The 21,579-nt window shown below is 37.6% G+C and overlaps 1 protein-coding gene across 32 annotated transcripts in view; it reads left to right on the top strand.

Moving 5' to 3' along the window:
- The first annotated feature begins 9,433 nt into the window (after nt 1-9,433).
- The window catches only part of GALNT13 (polypeptide N-acetylgalactosaminyltransferase 13), a 690,911-nt gene continuing 678,765 nt past the window's right edge, over nt 9,434-21,579 (top strand). For 20 of the 32 annotated variants that reach the window (XM_078327734.1, XM_054257623.2, XM_054257635.2 and 17 more), the window contains exon 1: nt 9,434-9,843. The gene's annotated coding sequence lies outside the window, so the exon portion shown is untranslated. The remainder of the gene's footprint in view (nt 9,844-21,579) is intronic. The other 12 variants (XM_035304875.3, XM_078327740.1, XM_054257627.2 and 9 more) reach the window with 2 other exon arrangements.

The following is a 21,579-nucleotide window of genomic DNA, read 5'->3' as shown; positions in this document are numbered from 1 at the left end:
CAAATGATAGGAGTAGTAATTAGGTCTAGGAGCAGGAGCAGGAACGCTCATAGTACCAATGTTTATTCTGATTATAAATTAGGATCATTACTGAGTTTAGGGATTTGAGGGGGCAGAAAGCAATGAGAACAGTGATATATACACAAATAGTTTTGATCACCTGGACTCCTATTCCTAAATTGTCCCCATAACAAGGACCATGAAACCTTCCTGGATCCAACTTAAGCCTCTTTTATACTTTAGAAATAACAGCGGTGCCTTTGAAAAATACAAGGACTTAGAAATCGTTATGATTTACTGAGTACCTAGTCTAAGCCTGGTAATATACTAGGGAACCTCCACATATTGCATCATTTAATTCTCAAAACATCTATTATTGTATGTAGTGTATACTTATTTTACCAAAAAAGTAACTACTTCTTAGAGTACTTCTCAAAGTGACTACTTCTCAGACATACCCAATGTCATGTAGCCATGAAAGGACAGAACTGGGTATTTATTCCATGTCTGTTGTAAAGTCTACAGTTAGTTTGTGGACTCTTGACCTGAGAAGGAATGTGATATTTAGAAGAAAAAAAAATGACAACTTTGTGTAGACTGGTAAATGAAAAAAGAGAGGGAGGGGAGTACTAAACACTGGGGTCTATTGGGGGGAAAAGGGGAGGGTCAGCGGGAGGGGGGGTGGGGAGGGATAGCCTGGGGAGAAATGCCAAATGTGGGTGAAGGGGAGAAAGGAAGCAAAACACACTGCCATGTGTGTACCCATGCAACTGTCTTGCATGTTCTGCACATGTACCCCCAAACCTAAAATGCAATAAAAAATTAAAAAAAGAAAAAAAGAAAAAAGAGAGTAATTGTTCATTTACTATTTTTATGGCTTTTTTTTGTGATGAAAATAAAGGTAGAAGCCCTGCTTTTGAAAAGCTGATCCTAGTACAGTATCTTTTTCTGTGCCTCCTTTCCCTCTCCTCCCCTCCCCTCCTGTTTCCTCTCCTCTTCTCCTCTCCCCCTCTCTTTTTCCCTTTCTCTCTTTCTCTCTTCCTCTCTTTTTCTCTTTCTTGATACAGTTTTGCTCTTGTTGCCCCGGCTGGAGTCCAATGATGGGATCTCGCCTCACTGCAACCTCTGCCTTCCAGTTCAAGTGATTCCGCTGCCTCAGCCTCCTGAGTAGCTGGGGTTACAGGCACCTGCCACCATGCCTGCCTAATTTTTGTAACTTTAGCAGAGATGAGGTTTCACCATGTTGGCCAGGCTGATCTTGAACTCCTGACCTCAGGTGATCTGCCTGCCTCAGCATCCCAAAGCGCTGGGATTACAGGCGTAAGCCATCTAGCCTGGCTTCCTATCTTTAATGGATGCCTATAGGCCATGACACTAGGTCTTACCAATTTTTAAAATCGAGGTACTGGCAGCTCACATGGTTTGCAGACTGGAGGGGCAGAAGTATTATTTTCAGCTTTCCCTTTTAAGCACTCTAAAAATGTCCATTATTCAATATTTAAATAACTTCAAAAGATAATATAACACCATTGTGTCACATGACATATTTAGTCCTACCGTATATTTTATAAGAGGTTGCTATAAAAGAACTTTTCAAATTCAAGAATCTTTTATAAATTATACACTTAGAAAGATAGCTTTGGGTATTTGCTTCTTAAAAATAAACTGTACTACAATTTAAAGATTCATACACATATCTACACACATACTTATGTAATAACCTTTTGTTCAAAGAAGCATCACAAAGGTGTCAATTAAGTTGATATAACTAAAAGCCTGGAAAAGAGTCTTGCAGAACTGATTCATATATCCTGGGGCATAAATACACTTAAGTGTTTTCAATTCTATTTCTTTATAAATTTGAGTAATTCTTAATATCCTACACTATAAATTGTGAAGGGTCAATTCCCATGTTTATGGAATTCTTCATGGAGAGAATAGTATTATGTTCTTTATGGCTAATAGACTTCATTGCTTTTGCGTTATATTGATGACTATTTCAAGGCAATAGTACTTAGAAATATTGCTGCAGATTCTACCCTAATAGTACTTTCCTAACACTAAATAAATGAGGCCTATCATTTAAATATTTCATAATTTTTCCTTTTCTTAATGTGTCAAGTTTTAATACTATTTTTATTTTACTATACCTTACATTTATAAAATGCTTTATATTTTCCAAAGAAATATACATATGATGTATTTTATAGCATATATATATCTGTATGGTTCCTTTTCATATACATATCATAACATAATTACTACATACATCTGAATTAATGGTCTGTTATGCATTTTAGGCTAATGAAAAATTCTAATATATTTTTTATATTTAATCTGTACTATAATATAAACTTCCAATATTTTATGTCCCTTTATTTATTTAGCCAAGTTTCACAAAATTCTTCACAGTTAGTGGTAGTCAACTTTCCTACCGGATGAGTCATTCTTTTGACATTTAATACTGAGAAAATTGCCTCTTCACATCAATTTGGCAACGTACATGAATTTAAAGTGAAACAGACATTCTCCTTTTTATCGAAATCCTAATCAGATATTTAGATAGGATGCAGGACCAAAATTTGTAACACTCCACTTAAACCCTTCTACTTCATCTTCTCTTTTAAAATTGAATAATGTATCTGTCTACTTAAAATTTTCTTGTCTGGTACACATAAGTTTTGTTTAGTACATTGTGTTATGTATAAATAATTACTTTGAATTAGATAGGTAATTCAAAGTGAGGCTTGCAATGAAAATCCAATATGATTCTGGGAATCCTTTTAAATATTTAAATTTAAAAAGTGGTGTTCATACTTTTCTTTCTTCCCCATATCTGACTCACTCTAACTCTATAAGTCATCAATGCACACATATAAAGTTATTGTCTTAGGAATTTAGAGTGAGGCAGACATAAGCTATCTGTTGGATAAAAGATGTGATTGTTACAGTTAGTATGGCTGAAATTTTGAGTAAAGGCTCAAACAAAGAATTAAAACACACTAGAAAATCCTTCATGTAAGAAGGAGATATTTTAAGTGTAGCTTTAAAATAAAGTCCAAATGAAAACCAATAAAATGTACTATCTATGGAATTATTTTTGATAAGCATTCCATGTTCAAAATTTAAGTAGCAAAGTATTAGGTTCTTAAACATGAAAACAGTTTTGCCATTCTAATGAACTATTCATAAGCTTTAATAAGCAAGTGAAAAATGATTGACAGAATTATGCAATTTAATATATATATTTAATGAAATAATAACCATGTACTATGTGCCAGATATTGTACTCAGTCCTGAAAAGCAATGATACAGTCTCTGCCTTCCAAGGGTTCACATTCAAAAAGAGGTATGATCATATAGTAATATGTAAGTGAAAAAATCTTGAGACTGTGTGTGTGCAGTTACTTCTTACATTGATGATCCCTGATGGCACTTGGCATTTTACTTCATAATTACCTCTTTATTTGCAGAAATACACAGAAGTTACAAAGCAGCAAAACTACATTCCTATAACTGAATGCCAATACTTTTCTACATTGTCCTGATTTCTGCCTACTTATCTCTGTTTATGAATCCTGAACAGGAGTATAATAAGTGTTTTCCATATTGTCCTACTTTCTATGTAGTTACTTTCTCTGACAATGAATCCTAAATAGCATAGTCAGGCTGGCATTACCACAACTTTGGTTGGCAGTCAATTGTTGCTCTCCGTGGTACTGAAATATCAGTGTGGGCTGAAAATTAGTTGTTTTTCCTTATTCTTTGACAGGAGTGATTACTGCCCAATCAAGAATTCACAACATGGAGAGAAAAGGTCTGTTGGGGGAAAGGAAAGATCAAAAACAGAAAGTCTTAAAGGAAAGATTTAACTGTTCATGAATAAATGGTTGGATTCATTTATCCATTCAACAGGAGTTTACTGTACAAAAGGCACTGTGCTTTGAATAAAGTTACAACAACCACCTCCCCATATAAACAAATAAACCTATTTTTTTTTTGCTGCCATGTATCCTACTGTATAGTGGAGAAAATAGATACAAATCACCATCATAGAAATATGTAAATTTGCCACTGTGTTTTGTGCAAATGACAAATAATATAAGGCTTTATGGATCATAAGATAAAGTAGAGAAAATTTGAGTGTATTAGCATGAAGCTTAGTTAAAAACTAATTATACTTTCTTCATATTATGAAATTATTATTATAAAACCTACAGTAATAATAAGATATATTGAATCATAAGACTTTCAAATAAAACTTTAAAACTTATAATGAGATCTTGTTTTCATAAACTCAACATTTTAACAAAAGATTTTATGCTTGAAGTAGCTATAATATTTACTGATTGTGACATTTTAAATGATGGTATAATAATTTATCATCATAAATGATGAGAGAAAGATTTTAAACATTTGCTTTAATGACCAAATATTTACATCAGTTAAAATATTATTAAAAATATATCATCTCTACTTTTCTTTCGTTAATTGGATTCATGTTTTTGTGGCTACACATGGATTTTATCAAATCTATTCAACATAATGGCAAAGCTTAAATATGAAGAATGTCCATGCATTATAAGAACAGTCAATCTGCAGCTGAAATGGCTACCACTGAAATAACAAGTCAGCTATATATAAAATATATATATTTTTTATATTATATAATTATATATATATTAATCTTTATGTTGCTAAATCTTTGGGTCATTAGCTGGCGCTATACCCTCTAGAAGTTCCTGCCCAACCTCTTTGCTTTCTCAGCCACGATGGGCTATACTTTGAACTGCACATGCTGGCCATTCTCCAAGAAGTCCTTATTAAGTTTCTCATAACTAAAGGCTATCTAACTATGGGCTCTAGCAACTTGAGGCCACATTGCTTGGCTACTTCTGATGGGTGTAGTGGTCAATATATTATGGTGTATCTATAAACTATTTGTGGTACATGAGCTGAAAAGCCCAACTCTTAGCCTGTTCCAATGTTCTTCTAGAATTTATTATCACCTGGCATAAGTACATGCCTACTTGTTTATTTGGTTAGGGTAGGAGTCCCTAACCTTTTTGGCACCAAAGATGGTTTTGTTGGAAACAATTTTCCACAGATTGGGAGAAGGGATGGTTTCAGGATGATTCAAGTATATCACATTTATTGTGTCCTTATTGCTATTATTTTTACATTGAAATATATAATGAAATAATTATCTAACTCACCATAATGTAGAATCAATGGGCTCCCTCAGCTTGTTTTCCTGCAACTAGATGGTCCCATCTGGGGGTGATGGGAGATAGTGACAGATCATCAGGCATTAGATTCTCATAAGGAGCACAACCTAGATCCCTCACATGTGCAGTTCACAAGAAAGTTCACACTCCTAAGAGAATTTAATGCTGCTGTTAATCTTACAGGAGGTGGAGCTCAGGCAGTAATGTGAGCAATGAGTAGTGGCTGTAAATACAGATCACGCTTTACTGGTTGATCCTCCCCTCACCTTCTGCTGTGTGTCCTGGTTTCTAACAGGCCAAAGACTGGTATTGTGGTCAAGGGGTTGTGGACATTTGGGTTAGGGCATACCTCAGCAAAATGTAGTATTCATGAAGGCAGGATCTATATCATTTTTCTCACTGCTAGGCAGTGCTAGGCATTGTCTTCTGCTCACTGGTAGGCACTGGGAATATAGCAGTGACCCTTGGCCTTAGTTCACGGCTGTATTCCTAGTGCCTAGTAAATAACTGCCATGCTGTAAGTGCTCAATGTATATTCATGGGATGAATGACTGAACCCTAAGTTTTGTGTGGGCTGTCTTTACTTTCCTCTTTGACTTCAACACCTACCACAGTGCTTAGCTCATTGTTAAGTACAAAGGAGGTAAGCAGAACCCCAGAATAAAGGTTCTTATAAGGCATGTTACAGATTTTTGACAATGAGAAGCCACTGAAATGTTAAAATTAAACAGAAATGTTATTAGATTTCAGTTTAGAAAAAGAAAAGTTATTGCTTTTGGTTTCCCTTAATAATGGCATCTCCAGCATTCTACTCATCTAGTCTTAATCTCTTAAAGTTAAATAATATGTTTTCCTTTTTGCTTCATTCCTAATAATTTTCCCAAACCTGGTAATTTAATTTCAGCAAGATGTAACTATCTCATTGTTTCTTTATTTCCCTTTTGAATGAGGGCCTTGGTTAATCACAGAATGGACAACTGTAGCTGCTAAACTCACATCCCTATCTTTAGTATATTCTATAGCTAAGTCCCTATACATTTGGCCATATAATGGACAATAGACATTATTGGCCTGGTAGCCATTATATTGGCCTTATAGCCAAGAATTGTACAGTATTGATGATACCACTTATCTAAGCAAATACTTGCAATAGCTCCACTTTGATTAAGAATAATGCCTTTCTATTTGAAAAAATATAACTTATTAATAACTTCCAACACTCATTCAGGCGAATTGTTAGTTATTATTCTTGTGACATAAATAATGATAACTACCTAATTTTTCTGAAAAGTATTGAAAATTCAAAAAATATTGCAAAATTACTACAAAGAATTAACGTAAACCCTTTACTGAAATTTACCAATAGTATTATAAAAGGTTGTCACATTTGCTTCATCATTCTCTCTATAGGTATTTCTGGACCATCTACAAATAACTTACAACCACTGTCTTCTTTTTACTTCAAAGTATTGTATTATGTATTTTTAAAGATCAAGGGATTTCTTATACATGATCACAGTATAATTATCAAAATTAGGACATTTAATATTGATATAAAACTAATTTTTATTACAAAGTCTTCTAGTTTAGATATTATGGTTTTTATTAATATTTTGAATCAGAATGTCTCAATAATGTCCTTTATATTAATAGATATTTTTCCCAGTTTGCTGTCCAGTTCTGGATTATACATTACATTTAGTAGTCATGGTTTTTAAATCCCCATTAGTATGGAACAGTTCCTCAGCTTTTCTTGTACTTTCATCACTGTGACATTTTTGAAAAGTATAGACAAAATATTTTGTAGAATTTTCCTTAATTTGGGCTTGTCTTTGCTTTCTCATGATTCCATTCAATTATACTATTTGTTATTGTCTGGAATCCTAAATAAATAACGTTATGTACTTCTCAGTGCATCATATCATGAGGCTCATGATACCACTTGGTTACTGATTGGAGACTTTAACCTTGGTCACTTGGTTAAGGTGATGTTTACCAGTATTATCCACTACATGTAATTTATTATTCCCTTGTAATTAAGGATCTATATATATTATTAAAATGGCCTTAAGTTATTTTCATTTATGTATGCATTTTCCTAAAGGTGGTGTTATAGTTTCTCCCATCATGACATGGAGCATATTATCTATGTTTGGGCCATGTATCTTCCAGAGCTAATGAGATATTGGTAAATGTACGTCCATAGAATCTCAAAGAGTGCTCCACATTGGAGCTTGCACTCCCTTGTTGCTTTCTGGAGCCCTGCAACTACCACTAGTGCTAGCCTATTGAAGGATGATGGGCTAGATTAAACAAAAGACAGAACATTGCAGCTGAGTCCCACACCCTCAAGACAAGTAAGTATGCCAGTCACCAGACAAGTGAGTGAGGCTATCATCCTAGACCTCTAGACCAAATTGAGCTAGAACCCCCCCCGACAACCCACAGAGCTTTAAGAAATTATTGATGTTTATTGTTTGGGACCAATAAGTTTTGGGCTGGTGTATTATTGAGCAAAAGCCAATACTTTCTAGGATGATACTCTGGGGCTATGTAAATATACACTTACCGAAATAGCTTTGACAAGTTTATGATTCTTGCCTATTACCACAAAGATTGCAAAATGGTATTGTGCCTTTTAAAGAGATTAAAAATGTGAAAATGGGGGCTTGTCTTCAACGAACGTAGGACTAGTTAGTAGCTGTATCAGCATTAGAACACTGATCTTTTACTTGGTCCAGAGTTTCTCTCAGTATGCCACGCAGAGGTAAATGACCTGATGGTAGGACTGGAATTCACTAGAGGGAGCAGTACAGAGAAATTTGAGAGTCTTATGAGTGGGACCCTGTGTACTCACACGTTCCCAGAAGCATCTCTGGTAAATGCTCCATAATTGATGGTGGGACAGAATGGATAATGTAGGAGAAGACATTAATATAGTTATTAACATACAAATTTAAATGATAATTGACTCATGAAAAGATAAAAAGATAATATGCCTGGAAATTGCCTTTCATGTGTATAATCAAGAATTCCATTGACATATTAGGTTATAATTAATAGTATCATATGTTTGTGAAACGTAGCTCTTATTTTTATGTAGCTGTTATATCCTTCCCAAATTCTGCCAAAAACATCCTGTAAGACACGTGAAGTGACACTGTGAGAAGAATGGACCCGTTAAACTCTTCTTACAAACAAGAAAACTGACATCCGAGGGGTCAAAACTAGCCAACAGCCACAGTGAATAAAATAGTCAAGCAGGAACTTGAACTCGGTAATTCCAATTCCCTAGAAGAGTTCCTCTCCCACAGCAGTAGGGGATAGGTCTCAAGTCTTTCAGATGCTAATAATGCCTCCATCTTAAGTCTCTACCTTGTGCCAGGCACTGTTATAAAATCTTTACACATATTTAAACTCAGCACCATGGGGTACTGGTACCACACATTAACTTAGACATGCCAACAGCCAGGCACTTCAGAGTGCGTGTTTAATATCCTATCTTCCTGCCTGAGAAAGGTTTCAAAACCCCACTTTTTTCTTTACCTCTTCATAAAAATTTGAGAGCACAAGGAAGCGCTCCATGTGCCCAGTACTCTTACAGTGCGTTCGGTGGCAGCAGCCACCGCCAAGTAGAACACTAGGATCCTGCCAAGGTGTAGGGACTGTAACCAACAAGAGGCCAAACTTTGTCCTTTCTACGGAGGGCGCGGAAGCCTTAAGTACCCCGCAGCATGTCTCCAGTGGAGAGCCGACGGCAAGGGTGAGGTTGCAGGCGTTTTCCCCGAGGGCAGTCTCTGATCCTCCAGCTCCCCTCTAAAAGGCTCCCCGGCGCATGGGGCGAACCGTGCACGCAGGCCGCCTCTGGCGTTACGGGAACCCAAGGCAGCTAGGAGTCGGGAGGCGCTCTCCGGGGAGAGGAGCTGACCCCACGGTGGCTCTCGGGGGCCGTGCCTGCCAAGTATCGCGGGACTTGTGCACATCGCAGGAGCGCCAGCTCCAGGAGCAGCTGGAGCGCGCTCGGTGCGCAGAGCCCCAGCCCGGGGAGGAGCGGGAGCAGGGAGGGAGGAGGGCCGGAGTGCTGGTTACGTAAATGATACTAGCCCAGTGAGAGGCCTCCAGGCTGGGGCTACGAGAGGGGGAGGGACCACGCGAGGAGGAGGGGCCGGGAGGCGGCGGGCTGGGGTGGGAGGGGGGCGGGGGCCGGGGCGAAGTGACCAGGCTGCGGCGGCGGCGGCGGCGGCGGCGCCTCAGCCGAAGTGACAACGTGCTAGCAGCCCTCACTAGCTCTCCGCGTGTTCTCGGCCTCGGCGTCCTCTCTAGCCGTGCTCTAGGAGCCCTTAAGCCAGCCGCTGCGCTATGAGGGGGCCTCTCTGGGGCTGGCTGAGGCCGGAGCCGGCTCCCTCTGCTCGCCGGGAAGTGTGAAGAGACACGCGCGGGCGGGAGCCGGGGCTGCGCGCGGCGCTCCCGGGCCGACGCGGGTTCCAGGTGAGCGCGGGCTCGGCGAGCCTCGCACTCGGCACGGCCGGCCGGCCTCTGCTGCGCTTGATTGGAGGCTGAATCCGGTGCGTGGTCCGCTGTTCCCTCTTCGCGGGATTGTTGGCCACGATAGCAGGTCTCCGTCTCTTTCTCGCTCTCCTCTTTTCCTCGTGATTGACTGGGACGAGGTCCCTCTGGGCTGCCGGAATGACCGGGCTGGGTGCCGCAAAGTCCCGCGGCGAGTGCCAGGGCGCGGAGTCCAGCGCCCCGGCTCGGTCCCAGGGCAAAGGCAGGAGCGCGGGAGGACGCGGCGAGGCGGCCTCCCGGGAGCTCAGAGTGCGTTCGCCCGCGGCTGCAGGTGCTGCGGGAGGACCGCGTGGCGCGGAACTTTCTGCCGCCGCCCACCTTCTGCTCTGATTTTCCGGCTACCCTGCTGAGTTTGGGTGGGTGGGGGGGCCTCTGGTCCCCTCAGTGTTCTGGTGACGCTCCGCGGCGGGGGTGGCTCTGCTTGCCAGCCCAGGCAACTTTCTCGCAACAGCTCCTGGCAGCCTCAGCAGCGGTGCGGGAGTTTCTACTCGACCTGACACCGGGCGCTCCCTGGATCTTGGGTGTCTTCCTCGACGGTTGCCCTCTTATTCTGCCTCCTTTGCCTCGCTCTTTCAGAGTCCTCCTGCCTCTCATTCTCTCCATGTATGTCTCTGCCTCTGTTTCTCTCTGAGTCTTGGTCCCCTCAGTCCCCACTCCCCGGCCGTTTATCTGTTTTTTCTCTTATTCTATTTCCCCCTGTTAGTCTTGGGATGTCTGTGTCCCCGTAAATCTGTCTTTCCGCTTGTCTTTCCGTCTTGCAGCATTTGTTTTTCTCTGTGTCTGCTTCTCGCAGCTTATGTGCCTCCCTCTAGCATCTCCTTGCCCGGTCTTCCCAGTACCAGCCCCCTGATCCGAAGTGCATTGGTTAGGGTAGCAAGTCCTGGCCCATCCAACGGGCATCTCTAGGTGCAGAGATTTCCCTGCTTGGGGCCAGAGGGGACGGAGGCAGCCTGCCCTTGTCCGGCCTGTCCTGGACCTGAATCAGGGGTTCAAGGGGTAGAGCGGAGGGCGCCACGGCGGGCTCCCCTCGCCCGGTCCGAGGGCGCTGCGCTGCCGCGAGCCTGAGCGCACCGAGGCTGCTACTCTGGACAGCGAAAGCTGCGCAAGCCCCTCCCGCAAACCCGATTCTCTATGCTTACTTGAATTTCTAGGTGGTGAGTCTGCCTCCCCAACATTTATAGTCAGCTGCTGGAGACGGAGAGTGGGACAGGCAAACATAGATGCTTTGGGGTTCAGGGAAACTAGCCTCCAAAGGGTGGGAGCTTTCTTTAGGCAAAGGTGTTGCTAGCAGAGGAGAAGAGCTCTGGGGACTGAGGTGTGCCTGCCTTAGACTGCCATGCATTCAGTGCTTAGGAAAGCGATTTCCTTGGAGAGATTATGGTCAGGCTTCCCGGAAACCGCCTAACAACGTGGGTTTTATTTGCAAGGCTAAAGCCACTTGGCTGCCAAAGCGTCCTTGAAATTTCTGGTTTCCTTGTGTATTTTCAGTTTTATGTGAAAGCTGCCTTTCCTCAGAGTCAGTCTCTCTCTCTCTCTCTCTCTCTCTCTCTCTCTCTCTCTCTCTCTCTCTCTCTCTCTCTTTTTCTGTCATGCCCCCTAGTGTTAAAGAAGCCTGCTGGTTTGAGAATATTGAAAAGTAAGGTAAATCTATTGGCTATTTACTTTTGAACCTCTCATCTTCGAGGTTCATTCTCCTTGTATTACCTGCATCCTTTCCTTTTCCTCAATGAATGACTTTTGCATTGCATTACTAACCTTTCTTCCCCTGCCCCCCAACCCCTGAAATCTCTACTTTTTGTTTTTGTTTTTTTGGCTCCTGCAGACTAAGAACCTTCATATTGAAACCCTGTTCGTTTGATTTAGGAATTGGTTAGATGTGGAGAATTTTCATAGCCTAATGCAGTGCATTTCTCTCCACTGTTTGCAGCAAACCAGGATTTCACATCTCTCCTTCAGCTCCTATCCACCCTCAATTCCATAGATAATTTTCCTGGCTGCTCCTGCTTGTTTAAATAAATGCTTTTATTTCACCATTTCTGTGATGCTCATCCCATTCCAGGGCTTAAGCTACTTGCTTAAGTAGGGGCACTATGTCTCAGATCCGCTTTGGAGAGGAAGAGTAGAAAGCTTTTCCAAAGGAATTATAGGGTGCTATTAATTCTAGTTCAGAAAGTCCCGAGTGGGAATGTGGGAATGGAGGCTCTCTCAGATATGTAGTCCCTAGTAGTGTGGGGAAACTAGTAAGTGCTTAATAAACACTTTTTGGTTGATTGATTAGCATGCAGCTGATCATAGACTTCCAAGTTACTGGCTATGCTAAGGAGTCTACAATTGAATTCCACCTCCCCACTCCTTTTTGGGAGGGTTCATTTAGTTTTTTATGAACGGTAATTGAGAACTAGTAGAAGGGTATTGAAATAGGAGTCTTCTGTTTCTTTGTAGTTGATGTCATTGCTTGAATTTGCCTTTTTTGAACGTCACAACTTGGCTGGTGTTCTTTAAAACAGTCATTGCAGAATTGAAGAAATGAGTTTAGAGGCCCTGAAATATGGCATCACTCAGCCTCCCTACCTGAAAGTAAAATGGGACATGGCATTATTTTTGGGTGAATACTTTCATGTGGTTTCTAATGAGTGAAAAGTTCTCTCTCTTATATAAAGAACAGCTGGATCAGCTTAAAATAGTTGGGGGCTACATATTGATCTGTAATCTGGATCACTTACCCCAAATAATTTATGGATTCCCCATACTGCTTCAAATATATATGAGATGTGTGATACTGCCTGAATATGAGAGTTTCCCAAAGTACCTGGATACAGTGTTTCTTAACATACTGCTTTTTTTGATGATATGCTAGTCACCTCTTAAAATAGTTGGTGATTTACCATGAGTATTGTACAGGAGCATGTTCAAAGCAATTTTTCTTTAAAAATATTTATAAATCACTTAATACTGTACCAAAATTTTGCATTTAAAAATAGCAAAGACATAGTGAAGGTGAAAAAGCAGATATTGTTTGAGATGCCTACTATTTTTTTTTTTTTACAAATTTAACTTATGCATTTAACTTTTTAACTTACTAGGCAGTCATTTCAGTTTAAGCCATTATGTCATAGTGAAGTACGTTTTTATCATGCTAACTTGATTTCTAGAAATAGTAGTTTAACAGGAACATTTTCATATAATAAAGCTTGTACAGCTTTTAAAAACTTTGGGATTTTAGAAAACGAGTGAGATAACAAGTAACAAATGGGTATTTTTATTCTTTCTGAATGGGCAGATAAAGAGAATCTTGGTGTTTCTGAATAAGAACAGTTGAAAAAAATGCCTGAATAGAATTAAGTCTCACTATGTAAAAAAAATTATAAACTACATATCTCTGTTAGGTGTTCATTTTGCTTCATAAAAATGGACAGTTCAAATAGTTGTGACCTTTGTAATTTGCCTTATTAGACTTAATATTCTCAAGGGACACCTCTTGAAACAAACAACACATTCTTGACAGTGACTTTTAGTACATCACCTTCTTGTATTTGTGTCCCTACTAGCAGGGACATGTAAACATCTTAAATCTAATGGGATCTAACAGGATCACTGCTTTGAAGTCTGAATGACCATATGCCTAATTATCAAAGGATTTTAACTGGGCTTTGGTTCTAAATCCTTCCTTATGCTCTTGTCATCAAAATAAACACGTGAAACATCAACTCAAGACATATATAATATACTCACATTTATTCTGGCAAACTGTTTAATAACATTTCTGACAGCTACCCCCCACACTCCACACACACACACACACACACACACACACACACGGGAGGGGGGGGAGGGAGAGAGAGAGAGAGAGAGAGAGAGAGAGAGAGAGGCGCGCGCTAAGCATATGTTTGAAAACATAAATCACATTTAAAAATCTGGCACTGTCTTCTTTGATAAACCATTTATTATTTTATCAGATTAGTCTTCTATTTACAAGTTCTATCTTAAGGCACATTGTTGAAGGACTTCTGCCATTCAAATATATGCTTGTGTGTTTTTGAAAAGTCTGTTTTTTCATTGTGAAATTTGGCTTTTCAAGGAAATTTATAAAAATGAATACATTTGTTAATTCAGTAATAGTCATCCCTTTAGGCATTATAAACAATTATCTCTGGTCTTTTGGAGGAGAAGTATAAACCAAACAGACTTTAATTCCTTGATATTTGTTTCTTCTTGATTTGAGATTTAGACCTGTGTCTGCTTTTTCAGTGTAGCAGGTCTATTATAATACGTTTAATTGGTCTTAGCTTGATTACCAAGAAATGGTTACAGGTGGCTAGAGACATCTGTGTGATTCTGATTACTGTATGCTTTCATGTCTTTAAATTCATTTTTAGCTATGAATTTTTCAAGTTTTTTTAGTATGTCTTCAGACTTACACATTTAAATGAAATTCTTAATTTTTAAAAGTTATCACTACAGAGATTGATGGGATCTAAAATTTAAATTGTAAGTTAAAGTTAAGAGACATGCTTTTCTTTAAGGGCTCAGCTTGATTCGATGTCTACATAATTAGAGTCCTATGAACTATCAGGCTCTTTCTTAATGTCTACCCTATCTTAATTACCTACCCTTCATAACTGAACTGAAACAAGATTCAAAATATCAGTTATTAAGCATTGTTCTATGTTAATGGTTAATCCTTTCAAGATAGTTTGAGAGGGAAGTAGGGAAAAGAATGACTATTATTATCATAGATGGGAGCATATTTGTTATCATCTTACAGACTGTGAGAACATTAAACACAATGTCTATAATAAATACTTAAATTTCTTTCATGTTTTTAAAAAATGTGCTCTTGGTTGAGATAGATGGGTGCTGTCCAAGATATATCCTTAAGGTTTTAACACGAAGAGGAATTAATTGAGACTCTGTTTCATACATTGCACTACATTGAATTGTCACTTAAATCTTATTTAAGCTCTTATATAACATTATAGGGAGAGTGTGATTAATCTGCTTGTTGACACTTTGGTGAACATAATGCATGTGGTGAGTAGCCACAGGAAGAATTAAACAGAAAGAATTTAAAAGCATAGCACAATCAAAAATCATCCAAATGACACCTTAAAGATAGCAGTAAATGTCAACTTATTCTCTTATATTAATTGCCTTGATATTACAAGCAAAGCATCTCTTTTTTGTTAATAAATTGAATACTGACATATGAGGAGGATTATGTAGCTTAGATAATAACTCACTTAATTTCCTCTCGAGATTATTATGATATAATTAGTTTCTGATAGAGAGGGTAAGATTTATATGACTATCAAGACTCCAGTGAAATACAACCATTAGTTTAAAGAAAGAAAAACGAAACAAAATATATGTGAAGGTATATCCATTACAACTTATTTATGAAGAAGTTAAGATGGTGAATTGGGTTATAAATTTTTAACGTGATTAAAATGTGTTGAATGTTTACTTTGTATTGGTACTGTGGTAAACATCTGGCAGGTCTTAACATGTTTTATCCTTATAACAACAATATGAGTAATAGTAATGTTAATATTCTCATTGTATAAATGAGGCCTTACCTTCTCAGGTTCATACAGCTAATATGTGTGAGGGTCAAGGATGACACTGGTTCATTCTGCCATGAAGCCAATAATCTAATAGTTCTCAATTTGACATTTTCATTAATAATTTTAAAAAAACAAATGGTAACTTTATTAGACTATTTTCTTTTGTACAGTAAGAATGATTTTAGAAGTCTTATCACAATTTTATAAGAGTGGACATTCTAACACCAAATAACATGGAAGAACTGAATCTCAAAATAAATAATAGTTATTTAAAGAGAATAAATTTAGCTCACTGTACATTTTCCACATTGTATGTATTTTCCTAATTTCACCCAAGACTGATGAAAATTTCGTCACAAAAATTTCCTGTAGATTGTGCTTGGATGTCCATCTTACTCTGAACCCCTATGATATACTGCCTACTCTATGCAGCCACACAGTTCTGGCTGGCATGGTCATCATATTCATGGCTTGATGACATAGTATTTATAGCTTATTCCATTTTCTTCCTAGTTGCAAATCTGGATAATAAAATTTGCACCTAGTAAAGGTGTCAGCACTTGCTTTAGCCTTAGTTTACTGTGTCACTCTTTGTTGAAGTGATTGGAAGATGAAGATGACTTATTCTTTCTTGGTAGTTAACCATCATTTACTGACCCAAAGATGGTGCCAATCTTTATCCTGGGATAGGGAATGAATATGGGGCAATGACAGAAAGAGCTCATCAGAACTAATTTCTCCATCCTTCCCCCCAAAACCACATCCCAAGCTATAGGGATCAGTTTGCTCCATTTTTACTTATTTGCTTTGGCAAAAGCAAAGCAGTTTTGCTTAGTGCTTTGTAAAACTAGCTGTTGGTTTTACATCCCAAGTTTCTTTAGATAGTGTCTATTTTGTCCATCAAAGAGGAAAAGTGCTGATGGAGAGTGTGAAATATGGCCAAATTGACGTAAGACATTAATCTTATTTCTACCAAAGCATTTTATAAGTCTACCTTACCTTATTTATTTATTTTAATTACAGGTGTTCAGGTCCCACTGGTGCAGATTCTCATTTGTCTGGGATGGATCCACAGAATCTATCTTTATATACATTTTCCTATATGATTTTGAGGTGCAGTGACATTTCAAGCAACTGATCTGCATGTAGTATATTATTTTACAGATTTAGTTAACAAAACATAACAATTACTATGCTCCAAAGACTGTTCTAAGTGCTTTGCAGATACTGATTCATTTAGTCATAAAGACCTTCAAAAGTCAATTTTATTAGTATCCTTATTTTAGAGACAAGGAAACTAAGGCACAGAAAGGTTAAGTAAGTTGGCCAGTGTAAGATCAGTGGAAGAGCAAGGCTGATGCTAATTTTGATGAAATAGTTTAAAGTACCTTCCTATCTGTGTGTGTGTGTGTGTGTGTGTGTTTGTGTGTGTGTGTGTTGAGACAGAATCTCCCTCTGAGACAGATATGCTGGAGTGCAGTGGTGCAATTATAGCTCATTGCAGCCTTGAGCCCTTTGGCACAGCCTTGAACCAATCCCTTGGTACAGCCTCTCAGTAACTAGGACTGCAGGCATGTGCTTCCATGTCTGGCTAATGTTTTTTTTTTTGGTAGAAATAGGGACTCACTATCATGTTGTCCAGACTGGTCTTGAATTCCTGGCCTCAAGTAATCCTCCTGCCTCAGTCTTCCAATGTGCTGGGATTACTGGGATGAGCCACTAGCCTGGCCATGTTAAGTCACAAAACTTGAACTAGCAGAATTGAAAATAGAACTCAGATTTCTGTCTTTTTCCTATTTGAGTAAGTTTTGCCTTTGAAAATGAAGAAAGAAAAGGTGATATCTCTAGAGTTGGAAAATAAAAAAAAGTTTATATTTTAGAAGTTATAGCACCAGATTAAGAAATAAATATAATTATGAAAGGGACAATAAACATGGAAGAATCAGTAGTTTTCCTCAGCCAGTGCCATCATTGACTTGGCCTCTACTTAGACATAGACCAAAGTAATAATAATAATCACTAATACATAGTATTGCAGACAAGAACATTTTTTTAAACTTTGGAAAAGAAATAGCTATTTGTTTCAATCTATAACAAAATAACCATATATATACTTCAGTACATAAGATTTCCTCCCCCTCCTTCCTTCCCTCTTCTCCTTCCTCCCTCCCCTTCCTTTATCCCCCTCCTCCACTACTCCCTCCCTCTCCTTTTTCCCTCCCCCTCCTCCCTCCCTCTCCTTTTTTCCTCCCCCTCCTCCCTCCTTCCCCAATAAGAAACAATTTATTTTCCTGTAATGCTCCTCATCTTTAAATTACATCAGGAAATACTCATATTTATGGAAGGATTGGGAAATTCTACCTAAATTTATGGATTTTTATCAATAATTTTTGTAAGCTTTGTATAAGATGAAATATTTGTAATAATTTATAATCACTTGTGAAAACCAATGTATTAATCTTTAAAAGGTACCTTTTCTTCTTTTCTGTTATTTAATATTTTTGTTTAATGCACTAAAACAATCTTTTAATATGGCTTTCCTTTATTGTTTTTAAAATAAATTTTATTTTAGACTGATGTTTGCTTAGATTATGTAAACTATTTGAATTCTATACTCCCAATAATGAGTCATTCCACTTGTGTGGTTTAAAAAAAAGAGTTTAAAATCGGCATTTAGAAACAATGTGATTTCCAATTCTGCAAGTGAATTAAGGGTTTATGGGGTTACTGACTCTTCTACTTTCAAAACTCAATACCATCTTTTCTCTTATTCTTATAGCAGATTTCACCAGGATTCCTGAGGCGTATGTTTCTTTGATTCTCTTGATCATTCAGTCTGAAATAGGATTATATATCACTTGTCCTGAAAAATATTAGAAAGAGTCTGACACTGAATATGGTGCAGATTTTGTTCATATATTATAGATGAAACATACCTTTTTACTTTTTCTTAAAGTAAATACTGTGTTTATTATTTTTCAGTATTGTTTTTCTTTGTCTGTATCTTTTTCTTTCTTCATCTTTCCTTTCTTCTTCATGCTGCCTTTCCCTTTAAATTGTCTTTCTTTTATGACTTAATAAATCTCCATGTAGTCAGACTGAACTATCTGTTGGTGCCCTTGATTCTGTTGGAAAAAAAATAACCAGAATTAAAAAAGGGCTGTTCATTTCATTATTTAGTTTCTGAATAGTTAAGAGACACTATAGCTTTTCCATCTAGGTCATTTAACAGGAGGATGAGGATGCTAAATTTGCATCTCATTACCTTTGTCTACTTTTAGAATTGTGTACTTGGGCCCTGTGGTCAGTTGGCAGGTGGCAGGCCATGGCTCCAAAGGAATGCTGTGTTATTTGAGGAGATGCCAATTTTAGTTGCCACACGGTTCTCACATTACTTGGTCAGACTTTTCAAAAAGAAAACAACCAATATACATTTCATTATTAATGCTAGGTTACTGACTTCACATCAGAAATCATTGTGATATTGATAGACTGTGATAAATCATTTTAACAATTTATATTTTGTGGCACCTACTGCCAGACTTATGGATAGTATTTCCCCTATTTTGGTAACCTAGAGCAGACACTTTGTCAGAGATTTTTAAAAGACTTTTATTGTTGTGCACTAAAGTTGAGATGAATTGTAGGAAATGGATGGTACAGCTGAATTAACACATTGAATTGCTAGTTATGAGACACTTCATTTGCTATTGCAGACAACAATAGACCCATTTTACTTCTACAATGCACAAATTCTTATTATCTGTATAAAATTCTAATTCAAGTGGGATAACATGTATACATCATTTCCATTCCTTTTGTAAGGAAAACTAACTTCCACAAATGTAAAATATTTGCAGCTATCTCTACTTTGAACTTGAATTAATCTTTTTCTTTTTTGCGCAAATGTTATTCAATTTTCTCATTCCCCACAAACAGAACAGCATTTAAAGCATTTTGAACATGAAATAGTAGTATCAGTTTACCCTGTGTACCTTAAAGTCTGTGCAGATGGTAATTCACATTCATCTCAACAGAGATCCTGATTTAAGTCATTCCGAACAACATTATTACTGTCATGATTATGGTGATAGGCAACAGTGTAATAATTTTGTTGGTTCTTGGGTTTTCATTTTAGACTTTTTAAAATATAGCTTCTTAGTTTTCAGTAGGTGAGTATCCATTTTAAGAGGAAGGAATAAGAACTATCTTTACATAAACTACCTTCCGAAAACTCATTAATTAAAACATAAACTGAGGGATTAAAAGTTATGAAACTCTTACAAATTGTAGAGAGTAAATTAAGGCAAAGGAAACTGCCTAGAATGTAGCGTGGGAGAAATTGGGGTGGTGGCTTGATGTTGAGGAGAGTCACTCTGCCAATATCAAGCCTCCAAAGATTTGAGCTTCAATAATGTTGAAAAAAGTAGAGAAAAGAAATGAAAGTCTGGGGCTAAAACAAAATAATTTACCAAACACGTATAAATGGAATAGAAAGTTTTCTACTCACAACTCTACTTTTTATGTAAACATCTCTATAGTTAAGTTTTTCTCAGTCACTTACCTAACTGTCTACTCTTAACATGTACTAACTGCTAAGGGACAGCAAGGGCAACTAAGAATAAGTCTTAGAAAAATAATGACCCTTTTATTTTGGTACTTAGAGTATTTAAGGCTAATGGTCAGCTTTTTGCTTGCCCTAAAGCAAAGTCTTCTAGTCAACAACACTCACTCAAGTTCATAGATACCTGCATTTTCTATTCCTTTATATTCTTTACTTTGCTTTTTTTTTTCTTTTTTCCTTGAGCCAGGGTCTCTTGCCCAGTTTGGTATACAGTGACATGATCATACATGTAACCTCAGACTCCTGGCTTCCAGCAATACTCCTGCCTCAGCCTTCCAAGTAGGTAGGACTACAGAAATGACCCACCACAACCCAGTTTTTATATTTTTTAGAGATGGAAGATCTTGCTATTTTGCCCAGACTGGCATTCCTCCATTCTTAAATATATAAAACAGCAATCAAGGATCACAGGCATTTAAGAAATACTGTAAGAACAAAAAATTTTTAAAGTCTGCAACATGAAAAAAAAAGACCAAGGTAAAGAAGCTGATAATAACAAAATGACTTTGCAAGAAACACACAATTAGAGGACCAGAAAAGAGACAAATACACACACACACACACACACACACACACACAGTTATGTACATATAAAATTCTTGAAAAGATCCAGGAAAATATTGCATTCATATACAAGTGGATGATATAGAAAAGGAGCACTCAATGAGCATGAAAAGCTCTTGGAAATTGAAGATTTTCAAATAAATACTTTAAGGAAAAATGTGTAATAGTAAATGGAAAAAATATGTCAACAGTTCTAACAAAAATGAAACAAAATGGAAAATATGAATCACAGTGAATCCCTATGATGTGTGACTTCTCACTAACTGGAAGTTTATTAAGAAAACAAAACAAAAAAAATTTAGTCAGAACAACCATTAATGAATTAAGAGAATAATTATCAAATTTCTGAGGAAAGATAATTTTCAACTCAGAATACCATACCCAGTCAAAATATTCATTGTCAAGGTAGAATTAAGACTTTTTAAGACATGTAAAGACAAAGGTTATATTCCTTAAATAAAATGTTTCTTGAAAAGTTACTTGAGGTTGAACCACACAAAGCTATTATTAAGAAAAAGAGAAAGACATGGCATGATAGCTGTGAAGTAGTCCAAGAAGGTGAAAAAATTGTGTTATTCCAGTCTGGTGTAGGATTATTATAAGGAAATGAAGGTCTTTGGTTGTTGGGGGGATTTGGGACGAAAAGGGGAATTTATAGAACATTTATTGTTTAAGGAGTATTTAAAAAGACAAAAAAAGTACAAAGAAAAAAGAAATTTTAGAAAAAACAAAAGAATATACAAAAAAAGGAAAATAACCATAGAATTTTAGTTTGCTCTGAAATGAATAATAAATATACATGGTATTTACTGATTTTCAATTTTTGATAGGTTTCCAGTCAATCTTAAAATGTGGACGATGGAACAAAATGCAAATATCATCAAGACTAACAATGTCACAATAAACACTCACATGGTAGAGTTGCGAATTGGGCGTGGGGACGGGAGAGAGCTGAAGGAAAGGTTAGGGATTGGAATAGTAGCACATCACAAAATAGGAGTCAAGAGATAGTGTCTATGGTTAATGTAAGAAA

This window comes from Callithrix jacchus, chromosome 6 (genome assembly GCF_049354715.1).
Source record: "Callithrix jacchus isolate 240 chromosome 6, calJac240_pri, whole genome shotgun sequence".
In the NCBI taxonomy this organism is placed as follows: domain Eukaryota; kingdom Metazoa; phylum Chordata; class Mammalia; order Primates; family Cebidae; genus Callithrix; species Callithrix jacchus.
The sequence above is the reverse complement of the archived record's forward strand: the minus strand, read 5'-3'. Positions and strand labels throughout refer to the sequence as shown.